The sequence below is a fragment of the Lycorma delicatula genome, chromosome 5, assembly GCF_047948215.1.
Source record: "Lycorma delicatula isolate Av1 chromosome 5, ASM4794821v1, whole genome shotgun sequence".
In the NCBI taxonomy this organism is placed as follows: Eukaryota; Metazoa; Arthropoda; class Insecta; order Hemiptera; family Fulgoridae; genus Lycorma; species Lycorma delicatula.
In genome coordinates this window covers 145,650,497-145,664,931 of record NC_134459.1, presented here as the reverse complement: position 1 = coordinate 145,664,931, position 14,435 = coordinate 145,650,497, and positions in this window count along the sequence as shown.

Genomic DNA, 14,435 nt, shown 5'->3' with positions numbered 1-14,435 from the left:
AGTTAACCGATTAACCGAAATTTTTTGTTCTCGTACTCTTTAGGTTTTTTAGATGTAAAATTATACATTTTATAAAAAGAGAAGAATACATTAGATTCTTCTGCACCCGCGTTTGAAACCAACTAGATTATAAATAAATTTCATTAATCAGGAATTTATTTTTCATATTAAACGATAGAAAAGTGATGAAATGTTTTCGAGATCATGTTTTTTTTTTTTTTTTTTTTTTAATATATCTGAATATGCCATAAACAGTTTTTTTCAACGTAATATTATTTCATAAACCTCGTAATATACTTATTAATTTAAATTTTCTACCACACATATTAGTAAATGCATTTTACATTTTTTTTCGTGGGTGTAAATATTACTTCAGTTAGATCACCAACTAAACTGGATTCAAAATTAATTCTTTTTTGGTTATCTGTTTTATATAATAACATGTTCCGTAAATAATATGGCATCGTATATATTCTAAGGTCACCAACCTTTGTTTAGTTAAGTTTTTCCTTGTCCAGCCTTTATGAATCATTAACTTGTTAAAGCATATGGCCGATAAATTTGGTTTTCCATCTTAAAGATGGACATGTTATAATAATTGTATTACATTATTTAATTATTATTTTTTAAATAATATTTCACTTGAAAGTTTCTCTCTCTCTCTCTCTCTCTCTCTCTCTCTCTGTGTGTGTGTGTGTGTGTGTGTGTTTGCCCGCGCATGTGCGTATGCGTGTTTGAGTATTTTTAATAATAAAATATTTTAAATGACTTCCTAAAAATTAAAATTATAAAATTTTTAACTTTTTTTATATATATATATATTATATATATATAAATATGTATATATATATTATATATATATATACACATTTTTTGTAGTTACTTGTGCCATTGTAACATCGTAACACCTATTCATCAACATATATGATGAAGTACTGGCTAAAAAAATTGCCCCGATTAAAATACTTAATGTAAAATCAATAATACTAAGAACAGAACGATTAAAAAAGGTTTTATAAGTAAATTAAAAATTTCATAAGTTATTAAAATTTATGAGATTTCAGTGTTTATTGTTAAGTTTAGAAACTGACCATGAATTTTTTATTGTTATTTTATAAAAAAAGTTATTAAAATTTAAACTCATCGGTAAAGATATGACGTGCAAGTGACTGTTATACAGAAGAATTAATAAAAAACTGCTGCATTTGAACAATAAGAATTTACCCTGTTACATACTGTCCAACGTACAAAAGCTGGCGGCATATTAATAACAGTGGATTAATGAAACCAGAAATGTAGAAATTAGTATAAAAGGTAATTTTCTGTAATTTATAGTTTTCAAGTATTTTAATAATTTTTCTTTAAAAATGATAGATAATATTTTGTTTAACCTGTCACGTACTACGTGCTGTATCATATTATATACACATCGCAACAAAAAAAAGAATGTTATAAAGCAAAATAGTACTTATTTAATTGCCTTAGTAAGGAGTAATTACCTTACGCCTTTCCTAACAATAGAGCATGTGATTGACATAATTGATTATAAAACTACTATACAAAATACTAGAGATAATAAATTGTTTAAAAAAATTAATTAAAAAATATATATATTTTACTTTTTAAAAAAATAATGAATACTTTAAAAATTCATTTCATTTTATTTTAAAATTACAACTAGATAATTAAATTTATACAATTTTAATCAAATTTTTATTTTATGATATAAATTACATTATAAAACTTTTTTGTTGTTGAAAAATTAACGTAATTAATTCTTTTATTAAATTGGAACAATAAATAGCTATTAATACAATTATTACGAAATCATTTGATTAAATAATAAAGATGAATGTATATCAGATGCTAAACCATGAAAAAATAGTTTTGATTCTTGAAAGTATCATAACTGCCCTCAATATCAGCAGAGCAATTTTCCAAAGAAAAGAGAGGTTTGCAGTAGTCTCCCACCGTTTTCTATGCTCAGCTGAGTATACTGTTGCAAACCGACATGACAAGACCATTAGGTGATTGATATTCAATCCTACACGTTATTCCTTCATTATGTTTACTACAGGGACCGGCCGAGAAGCTGATATTGACGTTGTCATAGGAAGAAACTGTGATCGGTAGCTCTTACTCATCAGGTGTTTTACATACGAAAAGAAATACTGAAAAATGTAGAAAAATAAAAAATACACGCTACTGATTAAGGGGATTAATAAGATATTTATGAAAAATTATTTTGATAAAAACTTCGTAAATAAAAATTAAAAAAATCGGAAAAAGGCAAGTTTGTTCTAGATAGATTTTTATTTCGAATATGCCATAGGCATATTATGTTATATATAAACGTCTTAATTATGCAAAATTTAGAGTATATTGTGAAGAAAATCAAAAGGTTAAATAAAAAGTTCTGATGTGGACACCAAATAACTTTCTTGCCAATTAAAATACATATACACTGTTTTTTTTTAAATGAAAAGTACATAAAATTTTATTTCATTAATATCTTCTGATATTTTTTCTTTATTTTTTTATTGTTATTGAATTATTATTTATCGTATTTTTTTACAATCAGAGGTTAATAATTATTAATAAATCAATATATTTAAAATAAAAAAGGAGATGTGTCTGATTCGAACCGATGTGCCTTTCCCTATAAGATCCAAATATTTCATTAATTAAAATTTTATTTGGCTATAACTCAGGAACCAATGAAAATACTTATGATATATCGTTGAAAACCCCTCAATGAGGGCTTATTACTGAAGTTAAGAAAAAGTCTAAAATCCAAATGTTTTGAATTTTTGGCTTTTTTAAACACTTCTGGTTCAGTCGATTGCAATCAACAGGGGAAGTACACAACTAGATGTTTCAACAGTCCTAAATCTAAAATTTCAACACCGTACGGCTATTCGAGATACATAATGCGAGATACATAATTCGAGATTGAGTAATGCGAGATACATACGTATGTACAGACGTCACGCCGAAACTAGTCAAAATGGATTCAGGGGTGGTCGTAATGGATTTTACCGTTGAAATCTAAAAACCTATATTTTTCGCGATCATAGTACTTCCTTCACTTCGTACAAGACAGTAAAAATTGGGTCTGGTTTGACCCCCTTGATCAAATGACGTTTTTACCTTAAAAATTATGTAGTATTAAAAGTATAATTAAGAAAAAGGACCAATTACTTGTTAACGAAAAATCAAAATTTTTCGTTAACAAAATTTGGATGATATTTGACCCGTTGCTCGACAGCTGCCTAAAATAAGCTTAAACAGCTACAACTTGATAGCAAATAAAGTAACAGCTATATTAAAATAAATATTAAATTCATAAATCAGATCCCATGGGACTCTCTTTTTAAAAACGTTCCCGTATCGTCTACATTAATACTAATATAGTTAACAATTTTCAAGATTAAAATTTTAAGAAAATTGATATAAGTTTGGGTCCCATTAAGTCCCTTTTTCTCGGCCTAAAAATGTATTTATTGGAGTCGGCCGTATTTGGTGTCAAAAAGCTAAAAAAAATGATCGTTTACTAAAAATAAAAAATATGGGGATCTTAATGCTTCCCTTATCCAATAGAGTCGAAAATATTAAGCCAAATTTGGAATGTTTACAGCTAAATATTTGTGTCAAATTTCAACTTTTTTGGTCTTCAAGTTTTCAAAATGTGAAGAAAAAAACTGTTCAGAAATGATATTGGATACCTCCCTGTCCTTAAATTCGAACGAATTAGAATTTAATGCTATCTTCGTCCTTTATATAAATTTGTTTGAGTCATTTCTGAAGAATTTATATCGTCTTATATAAATCCAGAGATAGTATCTTATTCGACGTTTGCAAGATAATCCCGATATCCAAAACTTTAGCCAATCGCCAAACTTTCCCTTTATAGCTATGTTGCTATGGTAGAAATAGAACAATAATGCCAGGAAACTTAAAAATGTTAGATTAACCTAAATTATAAATTAACGATACAGATTATCAGGTGACATAATTTAATTTTCAGAGATCCACTTTTTTTGCATTATTTTAAAGAATTTATAAGCCTTACATTATATTTAATGAAAAATCGAAAATATGAAAGTTATGTATCAGATTTCAATCTAATGCGCGAATCTATTTAAAATTAGTTCGATTATAAAACAATATTTCTTTTTATTTCATGATGATCTTGCCACATAAACTTAAGGCTTGAGCGTGAAAGATGGAAATGGAATTTTTGTACAGTATGAAAAATCCTATCCCTAACCGGATTCGAATCCGGGACCTCCGTAGGAAAGGCCGAGTCACTACCACCCCGCTACGGAGATCGGCGGAAATTAATCGGAAAATTACGGGATGGTTTGGAGATTTTTCTCCTTTTACTTCTAGTTTATCTTACTAATTTAGAACAGAATTAATTAGGGAATAAACTGTATTAACAATCAATAACTCCTTAATTCATTATATAACCCTACAGAATTTGTATACAATTGTAATTGAAAAACTATTACACCCACACTGAAATATATTTAATTTATTTTCTACAATTGTCGTTGTATTTTTCCAACATAAATTATATTTGTGCGCTGAGCGCTGATAGGGTGTCTTTTAAATTCAATCCGTTTTAACAAGCCTCTGATTAAGTACATATTTAGTTATTACTGTAGGTGGTAATGTCTTTGTTCTCTAAATGAGAGAGAGAGGAAAATAGATGTGACAAATGCCGAATTGCGATGACGAGTTCATGTAATAAACCAATTAAATTTAAATTAATTTAGTTCAATCAATAAAGGATTTTTTTTTTAATTCAATTGCTAAGTAGAATTTTTTATTTAGTCAGTTTTATGTAAACGCGCGCGCGCGCGTGTGTGTGATTTTTTTCAAATATATTACCTCGTGTGTTTATAAATATCAATTAATTATATTTGATTACTTTGAAGGAAAAATGTGTATACAACGCATCACAAAGTAACAGAAATACTTCTTTCAAGATCGTGATCTGTTAATAAATAAAAGTTAAAATTTCTTTAATAGTTATGAAAACGTTTTGTTTTTGAATTATAATTATGAAAATATTAACTCCAAATTTTAGGGTAAAACCGCTACTAATATTCAAATTTTGCATAAATACGTTAATTTTATGTCAAAATTAATGAATGTAGTTAACAAATTCAGTGATAAACTCTGATAAGGTTACATAAAGCATAAAATATAATTAATTTCTCAATAAAATTAGAGGTTTATACTGTAATAGAACAATAAAAAAAGGCATTTATGGTTAAAAATTGACGTTGACTAACTATAAAATTTCCCTCAACATAAAATTACCTCTATTAAAATTAGTGATAGGAGTTTAATTTTTAACTAATTTGTATAAATATAATAAATTAAAAAAAACCTTAACTGCAAAAATTCAGTTTTATTTGAAATAAAGATTTAAAAATCCGAAGATCTAGGCTGTTAGTTGTGTTTAGTTCTGAACTAATTTTTTTTTTTTTTTTTTTTTTGTTACTGTCCGGAAGGACCAATTATTCATTTAAGTTTAGTTTAATCTTTACATGGAACTAGCAGTTAATGATATTAAAGAACAATTTAGATTCGGAGTAACAGTACAAGGTGAAAAGATAAAGATGCTACGATTTGCTGATGATATAGTAATTCTAGCCGAGAGTAAAAAGGATTTAGAAGAAACAATGAACGGCATAGATGAAGTCCTACGCAAGAACTATCGCATGAAAATAAACAAGAACAAAACAAAAGTAATGAAATGTAGTAGAAATAAAAAAGATGGACCAGTGAATGTGAAAATAGGAGGAGAAAAGATTATGGAGGTAGAAGAATTTTGTTATTTGGGAAGTAAAATTACTAAAGATGGACGAAGCAGGAGCGATATAAAATGCCGAATAGCACAAGCTAAACGAGCCTTCAGTAAGAAATATAATTTGTTTACGTCAAAAATGAATTTAAATGTCAGGAAAAGATTTTTGAAAGTGTATGTTTGGAGTGTTGCTTTATATGGAAGTGAAACTTGGACGATCGGAGTATATGAGAAGAAAAGATTAGAAGCTTTTGAAATGCGGTGCTATAGGAAAATGTTAAAAATCAGATGGGTGGATAAAGTGACAAATGAAGAGGTATTGCGGCAAATAGATGAAGAAAGAAGCATTTGGAAAAATATAGTTAAAAGAAGAGGCAGACTTATAGGCCACATACTACGGCATCCTGGAATAGTCGCTTTAATTTTGGAAGGACAGGTAGAAGGGAAAAATTGTGTAGGCAGGCCACGTTTGGAGTATGTAAAACAAATTGTTGGGGATGTAGGATGTAGAGGGTATACTGAAATGAAACGACTAGCACTAGATAGGGAATCTTGGAGAGCTGCATCAAACCAGTCAAATGACTGAAGACAAAAAAAAAAAAAAAAAAGTTTAGTTTTTCTTATCTTCCAATACTCTTTCATTTTCCTGGAAAAATCCCTTTTCCGTTCCTCTGTCCAAAACGAACAGAACTCATTTATTTATATAAATTGTGGGAATTAAAATTAATTTTAAAAATATGTTCTGCATTCTGTTAACTAGAAAAACTGTTAAATTTAAAAACCCCTGACGGCATAAATTTTAATATATATGAGTTTTTTACGCACATGCGCAAAATAATGATTGTTAGCGTCGATTAATGCCGGTGAACGGCTAGTCTCCATGTTTGTATGGAAGGACTTCTCATAAAAATTTAAAGATTTGAAAAGCTATTTAAAATACAGTTCAACCCACCGGGTTGATCTACTGGTGAAATTTTCATCGCAAATCAATTGATTTTGAAGTCGAAAGTTCTAAGGTTCAAATCCTAGTAAAGGCTAGTGAAGTTACTTTTATTCGGATTTGAATACTGACTGGGTCGTGGATGCCGGTTTTCTTTGGTGGTTGGTTTCAATTAACCACATATCTCAGGAACGGTCGACCTGAGACCGTAAAGACTACATTTAAATTCATACATATATCCTCATTCATCCTTTGAAGTCATTCAAAGGATGAATGAGGTTAAACATAAAAAGAGGTTAAACAGAAAGGAAAACATTAAAACATAGCTTACAATTTCAAATATTTAAATAGCTAAAAATGTTCTTTAGGGAGTAAAAATCATTTCGAGAAAATAATACTGAAATCGGTCATTTCGTTTAATAGTTACAGGGGAACATAATAAACGGTTTCTGATTGAAAAACAGACACCCGCTTCGGTAGATGATTGTCAAGGGTAAAAATATTTGTTTGGGTAAACGTGTAAGTTGGTTTCATATTCCACACAGCGATAAACAGCTGCTTTTATCTCTAGCTTTATTGGCAATCAAATATACCAATTTCCACGTGTTTTTTTTAATTCTTTAAAGAAAAATTTTCATTGTTTCATAGTATGTTTCTTCGATGCCTACATCGATTTAAGATACTTTAAGTTAAGATACTTTAACTTTTTTACTGTCATATTATTTGGTATTGAATTTTTATGGCATAATAATACATGACCTAAAATCATTGTGATATCCAAAGAATTATTACACGTGAAACTTCAGATAAATTGTTGAAAACCTTAAGATAAAAAAACATTATAGATTTTCATAATCCACCAACGCTCAGTATTACTGTAGTCTTTTTACTTCCTTGTACGAAGTAAAGGAAGTATTGTGATCGCGAAAAATTTAGGTTTTCAAATTTCAACGGAAATATCCATTTTGACCATCTGTGAAACCATTTTGACTAGTTTCGGCGTTACGTCTGTATGTACGTATATATGTATGTGTGCGTGCGTACATACGTACGTATGTATTTCGTATAACTCAAAAACGATTAGTCGTAGTATGTTGAAAATTTTTATTTAACATCTAGTTGTGCACCATCCCTTTGACTGCAATCGACTGGGCCAGAAGTGTCCAAAGAAGCCCAAAATTCAAATCAATTTGGATTTTGGACTCTTTTCTTAACTGTTTAACTGTAGTAATAAGCACTCATTGAGATGTTTTCAACAATATATCATAAATGGTACTTGTTTACATTGGTTCCAGGGTTACAGCCAAATAAAATTTTAATTAATGAAATATTTGGATCTTATAATGTGAAGGCACGTTGGTTCCAATCATACTTCATCTTCTTTTTTTTATTTTAAATATATTTATTTATTAATAATTATTAACCTCCGATTGTAAAACAATTTTTACGATAAATAATAATTCAATAATAACAATAAAAAATAAAAGAAATTGAAAAAATATCAGAAGTTATTAAAGAAATAAAATTTTATGTACCTTTCATTTTAAAAACATTGTGTTTATGTAATTTATAGGCGTACAAGTAAATCATGTGGTGTCTAGATCAGATTTTTTTTAATTTATCAAGACACGTGTTTTTCATCTTCTCCTTTATCTTATTTTCCTTTTTGTGTACGGAAAGATTTAATATAGTACCGTCTTATTACATAAAATAAAACATTTTTTAAAAAATAAACCGTTTTCAAAAAAGCAATAAAATAATACGAGTACTTCATTTCTCCTTCAAGAACATCTAAATGTTGAAATTTAAAAAAGTTTTACTTTATCAGTATTGTCTCAGTTTTTAATAATTCCATTCTGAAATTTTTCGATATGTGGTTTTGCCTTTTATACGTGCAAATGCTTTTGTGTTTATTTTAGGAAGATTGAAATTCCTTAAAATTCATTTTATGACATGTTGATAGGTGAAAGTATGCAATTTTTTATAATTAACTAAACTACCATTTTGTAGGTGGTTCATCGGATAAAAAAATAGAAATATCATTTACACTATAATAAAATTTTTTCATAGTATTCATTGTTTCTAGTTTTTTTTATATGAAATATTACAGGTTCATTTTTATATTATTAAATCTTGACGTTATTAAACATATTAAAAATAAAAGTAACAAAACTGATTAATAACCAATTTATATTCTTGTGTAACAGGACAACGCATTATCATTATTATTATAATTATTATTATAATCGTTTAGGTATAGTATTAAATTCAGACACTTCCTCCTTTCTTCGACTTATTTTTTCCATTATTTCCTTCAGTTTACGTTGAAGGTACTATATATTAAAAAATATATATTATTACACTTCTATTATAAAAATATTTTACATTCCATTCATTTTAAGTTGTATATTACTTCCTTCCTTGCACAAGGTACCGTTATATGAAACTCAATAAATTCCCGTTATCAGTTATAATATTAAATTTTTAATTTAGGTGTACAGAGTATTTAATAAAAGTATTAAAAAAATTTTAAGAAGGGAAATTTATATTTTACATCATGTTAGGTAGCAAAAAATTAATTCTTGGTAAAATAAGTAGATAATTTTGTATAGATTATTTTAAGTTACCACATATTCTGAAAGCTTGTGTATAAGAATACTATAGTATGAAATATTTGTATTTTTTAAATATGAAAAATTCTAAACCTGGCCGGGATTCGTATATAATTTCAAAAATCCGACTAAAAAATGATCTTAAAAAATTCTAAAATTGCAACCAAAAGTTTAAACTACAAAAATTTTTCAATTCTTCTTTCAAATTTTGACTTCATGAAATCGGCCCTAAATTAGAAATTAATATCGAGTTACTAATCCTTTATATTTTTCTGATTTAAAAAAGTTGAGATTAATGGAAGAAATGGAAAATTATTACTATTTACGTTTTAAAGTTATTGACATAACTTGTGTTGTTGTGTTGTGTGTTGTAGTTAATATGTTACTTTATTTTAAATTGTTCCGATTTATTTTTATTTATAATATGAATAGATTATATAAAACAATCTAATAATAAATTTGATTGGTTTTGATTTAGATTACATAAAACAATCTAATTATAAATTACAAACAATCTATTCGATGATTACTAAAGTCTGAGCGTAAACACATTTTTTTGAAAGTACATAGGAAACCTCCTTCTTTTTTGAAGTCGATTACAAACGAAAGGAATTTATATCAAACTTCGAACATTGGAACATCTGTGTTTTGTATAAATATATTTAATGGAGTATCTTTTCTGATGTTAATAAGTTCTAAGAAGAAAATGGAGACCATTAATTTTATAGTTTTGTTGTAAAACAGGACGACAGGGAAACGTAGCAAAAAATTACTACCCTGACTGTGCTGTATTTGGTTTTATTTTATGTATGAGTGAATATTTGGAAGGATACCTCCTAATAGCTACAAGCGTTGGGCTGACGAGACCTCTCTAAAATTGCCTCAGCTTTGTACAGAAGATCATGATAATAACAATATTGGGAAGCAGCGTAAACATATGACCCTATGGATGCATAGGTATAAAAATGCAACTAATAATATTTGGAATAATAATATATTATTACATTTTTAAAATTAAATAGAAAAGCTACTATTTTAGCGTTCAGCTTGTTAATATTGGCCACTAGGTGCTTGGAAGAGAAAAAGTATTGCTCAGCAGTCTTTTTAGATGTCCAACAGGCCTTTGAAAAAGTCCGGCTACTTGGTCTGCTCCATAAGCTGAAAGCGAGCTTGCCTCAACCGCCCTACTTAGTTCCGCGTAGCTACCTGTATGACGTTTTTCCCAGGTCAAGTATAATCAGGAGTTGTCAGGGTTTTTTAATACATTGTTTCTTAAGACTTAGGTTTGGAACCTGTTTTGTATTATGTCTTCACTGCGGACCTTCCAACTCCGTACTATGTCACTTTGCTTTATTTGCTGATGACATGACGATCCTGGCTGTAGATAATGACCCAAATCAATTTTCCGCTAAACTACAATCTGAATTGGATCAATCATCTCGTAGCTAGCTAAGTGGAAAATGAAAGTCAATCCATCGAAATCCAGTCACATGATGTTCACAGTAAGGAGAGGTGACACAGCTCATGGTTCCATCTTCTTTTTTTCTTTTTTCTATTTAGCCTCCGGAACCACCGTAAGTTATTACTTCAGAGGATGAATGAAGTTGAATGCGAATAAAGTGTATGTAGTCTTGTATATGGGTCCACCTGAACGGCGTTTACTTCTCACATGCTGATCGTGTAAGATACGTAGTCTGCATCTGGAACGTCGTGGAGGATTCATGTGAGGAGGAAAAAGAGAACAACTGAATATCAAGTTTAAAGAACTGTACTGATTTCTAGGCAGAAAGTCGCAGTTATCGTTATCTAACAAGCGACTGTTTTACACAGTGATTCTGAAGCCGATTTGGACCGATGGCATCTTACTTTAGGGTACAACTAGCAACAGCAACATTGAAATTATTCAGTGATTCCAGAGCAAAGTAGTGGGTAACATAATGGAGGCACGTGGTTCGCGAGGAACGGCGAGATCCATGATTATCTGGGGTTACCGTACATTTGCGAAGATATCAAAAGGTTCGGTTCGAAATACAAATTATGGCTAAACAACCATGTAAACTATCTGGCCTTCTCTTGTACCTTCTAAGCAATAGCGAGGATGTTAGGCGGTTAAAACGACTCCATAAATTGGACCTGAGAGATTCTGTGTGGTACTTGGGGTGAACCTTCATCCATTGAGTGTTATACATCATCTCAGTATTTTCTGGAGAGTTAGTTGATTATGCTGATTTTACTGTTCCTTTCATTTGTTTCTGTTTTCTTGTGTTATTTGTAGTACTGTTCTTTTTACTTAAGGTAAGTGATTTTCTTACATGTACGGTATACGACTTAGTATTTCCTGAGGGGCTTCAATGAAAATCTCTCTTCATGTGATTGTTGAAATCCAAGTTACTTATGGTTTCTGTACAAGTGAAAACTATTGATTGTAAATAGAATTTGAGGCAAAACAGAAATTTAATGGGGTTATGAAACAAATTTAAAAAAAGAAAGGATTTAAAAAAAGGATCTTACGCTGAAACAGAGAATTTAACTATTTATAAAATTTTATTAGTCGTATACAGCGTAAGTGAAGTAACAAATTCAAGTAAATAAGAAATAAATTGATTCGATATTAATTAAAATTACTAGAAAAAACAACTAATTTTAACAATGTATTGAAATGGTTGGATTTACAGTAATCTGTGGTCTCAGAACAAATCTAAGAGCAGATTAACTTAAAAATTGTTTGTATAACCTTTTTTTATATAAAAGTAGAAAAACTAATAAATCTTTATTAATAAAAATATAAAAAAATACTAAGGTACCCATAAATTTTTAATGGCAAATCATTGTAAAGTTTGTTGATATTATAGATTATTTTAAGTAAATGCGGAATTAAAAATAAGGACCGGTAATGTATAATTTTTTGTTAATTAGTTTGTTAATTTCTGCTTCGAACAATATTAAGCTGTTTTAAGTGCCGTTTTTAAGACTCTTACATTAAGGCTTTTACTTCCGTACGATCTTATTTAATGACCTATTCTGTTTACGACCTGCACGCTATGTCCTAGCGGAAATAAATATTATTTTAACACCATGATATGAAATTTTACATCATATTATATTTTAGTATCATTTATTCACAGATACGTTTATAGAAATTAAAAAAAAGGAATAAATTTCTTAATAAATTCAGTTTTATTATGCTTTAAAATTATATCGTTTTTTTATCTTTAAGTCTGAACCGATGATAATAATTTTATTTAATTTCAGTTATTATATTTTCTTTATTATTTAAAGAGTAAAAATAAATATAAATCGCAATGAACAAATACAGATATGATAAATAAAATAAATCTTGCATTTTCAGTAGGTTATAAATGGTACGTTCAAAATATATTAAATTAGACGATACGGGTTATTATAAATTTATTTTTTTACTTTTTTTTATTTTAGACGACACGGGTTAACCAAATTTTAATTTCAGTAAATCGTATATAACTTATTAAATTACTAACAAATTTTACAAATAATACGTGCGCAATGTCATTATTATCCCTTCTTTAATTATGAATTTTTTTTTTTTTTGTTATGAAAGAACGACTATGAACAACTACCATGGTCATTAGCCCAGTGGAAATTGGTAGCGTATGAAAAGATGCCGTTCCTGATCGGGATTCGAACCCGGGACCTCCGCACGAAATATTGAGATGACCTACTCAGCCACGAAGGTCTGCAGTTATGAACTTAATTCACAGAAATTTAATTATTTACACAGTAACAACAGGCTTATGTCCTCTTATAGTTATTAGATGATAAATGTATTTTGTAGCGTATGAAAAATGCCGTGCCTGACCGGGATTCGAATCCAGGGGATCTCCGAATAAAAAGAGAGATCCTGCCATTCCGCCACGGATATCGGCGAAGTATTATATGTATTATAAATATCTGTTTCTAATATGTAATAATTTTAGTTACCCTATAATTTAATAATAATTATAGCTAATAAACAATAACAGAAAACAATCTAAATCTAATCTCATTTGATAAATTAACTTAAAAGAACAGTTTTAATTTTCACTGAAGATCAATCATCTAGTGTGTATGCAGTGTATAATACAGTATGTAATTTCATCGGTGTAAGGAATTTAGTAAAAGATTCTATTTTTTAAATTACATTACGATCTCTTCTTAATTTTATAATATTTATTTATTACAGATTTTTATTTGTTAGGTAGATTTCATAAGAAAGCTACCGATTGTAATGGGTACCATGATTCGACTTCCGCAAAATTTCGACATATCGTCGCGTTTCACAACCCCGAGACCTCAAAAACACCGTCATTTCAAAAGTTTATATATACATTTATATATATTTCACTTTCTTGTGGACACGATAACTGCTGTAATTTTGCGCCAATCACTTTCAAATTGATACATAAAATATAACAACCCAAAATCTTGGTCGAGTTCGTTAATGGGTAAAATGGGACCATGGGTGGAAACGGCGGGAGGGGCTTTTTTAAAACAAAAATAACGCTATAACTTACTTGTTAAGTAAAACATCTAATTCGTTCAAAATTCCTACTATTCTTTGGATAAGGGCCTAAAACTTATCTAAGTAAGGTTTTTTGATATCACCAACCATTGGCCTATGGGATGGAAAAACGGGGTTTTGAAGACAAAAAAATCATACCTCCCTTAACAGGCACAGTATCGAATCGGTTTAAAGTGGTCGTTAGTCCTCTAACATTACCTAAAACTTTTATCTGAAACAATTTTGATATGACCAACCCTTACGGGAAGTGATTACCAAAATACTGCTGGAATTGTAAAAAGATGGGGCTTGTATGTAAAATATGTGAAACTTTTTTCACATGCAACCATTGTCGTATTGAGTAAATTTGAAGTTTTTCTTAACTTTAAGATAGAAATCTTTTCATCTCCTGCTAAGCACTGGTGAAATCTACCTCCGCTTTCCGGCGTACCGAAAGGGATTTTTTTTTTTTACGAGAATTATGATCTTTTCAAACGTAAGTGTATACAAGAATAAATAACTATCACTTTAAAATTAAAACCTTTC